Genomic DNA, 2,804 nt, shown 5'->3' with positions numbered 1-2,804 from the left:
CCTTTTTTTACACACAAAAAAAGAAAATAACACAGGTATTAAGAAAAAAACAAGGAACGGAGTAATTTGCTTATTATGTATAAATTGCGTATTTAATTATCATGTTTTTACTAGTTTATAATTATGAGGGAGAGAAAGAAAGAGAGGAGAGAAAGAGGGAAAGAGAGAAAGAGACAGAGAGAAAGAGAGAGAGAAATAAAGAGCCCATGGTTAGCTGCCTGCCAATTGGTGCTAGCCCTAAATAAGGGCAATATGAGTTCTAGTTTGTGATGAAATGACCTTTTTCTAGTTTTCCACAATCATTTTATTCTATATGACTTGATTCAAGCAAAAAAACGATAAATTCTTCGTAGTTATGAATGGTAGGTAATTAACGATCCTTATCAATAACGAAAGCAGAAGAACCTAAATATTGATAATTGTAAGAAGTGTTCTAATAATTTTAGAATTAATATCAAGTTGCTATGAATTTGGTAGAATCCGGCTTCAGTCAATGTTCTTTCAGAGTATATTTCCGATGAACTAATTTTTCAACCCTTTCCCTTTTTAATACAGTTTCCTTATTTAGCAATACACACTCTTTCGTAGAAGGATTGTATTGAGATACGTTTGTTTGACAGAACATATCATTTTATATAGCCTGACACTGACCAAAGAAGTCAGTTGGGGTTATGGCTTTGGTTAAGCTTCTCATAGGCATGGAGAATATAAGTAATGATCCCTATGACGTACCTTCAAGAGTGTCCGCTGATGTACCCTCTGGAACTGTTGTGGGTACGAGCTGCTCTGAAGTTTTATCTGTCAAATGACGCTCATACACAGGTTCAGGTCAAGGGGGTGGACTTGTTTCCTTCGTAACTGAAGGTAATTCAGGTTGAAGCACCTCAACGTCTCCTAAAGAAATCTTTCTTTTAGATCCTTTTCTGGAATGACCTAAAAGTGAAGAAAAATGTTAGAAAAATCCAAGACTTGGCCTGCCAAGTCAACAAGTGCATAAAAAATACATATTTACACAATTGAAGTTGAACACAGTTGAAAGTTCTGAAAATTAGGTCTTTGAGGATGACAACCCTCCCACCCCTCAGGGAAAGGAGTGTAAGTTGTGCCCTGGGGGCATAAAAGGTTTATATTGAAAGCGTTGTCGTAGAAACTACAAAAGGGCTCATTTGATTGGAAATTGAAAGGACTAGTGCCTTTTTTAATAGTTGAAAGTCATTGGAGAGCAACTAACACCCCTCTCACGCCCACCATTTCCCCAAATGCATTCAATCAAAATTTTAAGATAACCATTTTGTTTAACGTAGTTGAAAGTTCTAGAAATTAGATCTTTGAGGATGACAACTTCCTCACAGCCCAGAGGGAAAGGGTTGTAATTTATGCCCTTGGTGCTTGTAAGGTATATATAGAAAGCGTTGTCGTAGAATTTCAAAAAGGGCTCATTCGATTGGAAATTGAATACTCGAACGTGATTGGAAGGCTTGACATTTTTATAGTAAAGATTTATGTAGGTACCACGTATTATTTTTTTTATTTTTTTTTTGTTTAGAACAGGGCACTTCGTATCGAAGGAGTTGCCTTAGGAGCTTCGAAAAGAACTCATTCGATTGAAAATAGAAAGAGCTAATGCCCTTTTTAAAAGTCGAATGTGATTGGAGGGCAACCCTTATGCCTCCCCAAGACCAGAACATAATTTGCACTTTACTGAAAAAAATGCAAATGAATGTGCATTGTCAGTTTAATATACATATACTGATATTTAGCAATCAAAATGTTAATATTATTTGATTTATTAAAGTTATAAAAAAAAACATTTATATTTTTTCAGTAAAGTGCAAATTATGTTCTGGCCTTGAGAAGGCATAGGGGTTTTGAGCACTACTCATGTTAATTTCTGCTCGTTTTGAGTTTGACTCGGTTATTTATTGCAATTTCTACTCGCTTTACAACAAGTCAGACGTAAATAATAGAAATAGCATAAATATGCAATAATAGCATCTACTTATAGATATAAGTAGATATCAATCGTCAAAAATATTAATACCTGGTGTGTTCAAAAAGCTCATTTCAGGATCTGTTTCTCCCCCACTAGGCGTCGAATATCCTGGGGGAGTGTCCCCACCAATCAGCTTAATAGGAGAAAAGTTTTGCATGCTTTGCAAACCTGGAACGATAAGAGGCGGTTTTGAAATTTTCTTAGCAATAAGTGAATCATTCAGTTTAACAAAGAAGAATTAAGGCCTTATTAATATTTACACTGCTAAAGGAGCTCTTATCTATACATGAAAAGGACGTTTTATTCCAATTTAATTAAATACGTTCGTTTAAAAAATAAAAAAGAAGTTAAGAGCTACCAAGGTGAGCAGAATTGAGATTAAATAAAAGTTCAAACTTAAAATAATGAGCACCAAAAGGAACAGTAACGACAATGAATAATCCAGTCTAACTTTCTAAAACAAAATTACCAAAAACAAGAGTAAAGTACAGGCCTGCTCTTAGGTGATACAGTATGAACGTGGCTAATAGTTTACTAGGAACCGACGTTATATTGATAACTCACCAATTGCCACACATTAGGACATCTCCCTTTTTTTATAGCAGGAATGTAAAATTATAATAACAAATTTGTCTCTTTTTTCTTCTCTGTTATTATTTTGAGACTGAAAGGTAAACAATTAAAAAGAAATATTCAAAATTTTGTAATCATAACTGTAACTTGTAACATAAAGTAAATTTAGACTTACAACGGACTATTGCAGATTAAAATGGATGTAGTCTACTTTACTGATAATTTTTAAAGTTTTTTT

At 34.0% G+C, this 2,804-nt stretch overlaps 1 long non-coding RNA gene across 1 annotated transcript; it reads right to left on the bottom strand.

Annotated features, from left to right (window-relative positions):
• Nucleotides 1-749: 749 nt before the first annotated feature.
• Nucleotides 750-2,404, bottom strand: LOC148938761 (uncharacterized). The gene is made up of 2 exons (XR_016143630.1): nt 2,042-2,404; nt 750-933 (listed from the first exon to the last, which is right to left on the bottom strand). It is a non-coding gene; the product is annotated as an uncharacterized LOC148938761 (long non-coding RNA).
• Nucleotides 2,405-2,804: the final 400 nt, after the last annotated feature.

The sequence above is a fragment of the Artemia sp. Qi Xiang Cuo genome, unplaced genomic scaffold (genome assembly GCF_049724085.1).
Source record: "Artemia sp. Qi Xiang Cuo unplaced genomic scaffold, ASM4972408v1 HiC_scaffold_2965, whole genome shotgun sequence".
Lineage (NCBI taxonomy): Eukaryota > Metazoa > Arthropoda > Branchiopoda > Anostraca > Artemiidae > Artemia > Artemia sp. Qi Xiang Cuo.
The sequence above is the reverse complement of the archived record's forward strand: the minus strand, read 5'-3'. Positions and strand labels throughout refer to the sequence as shown.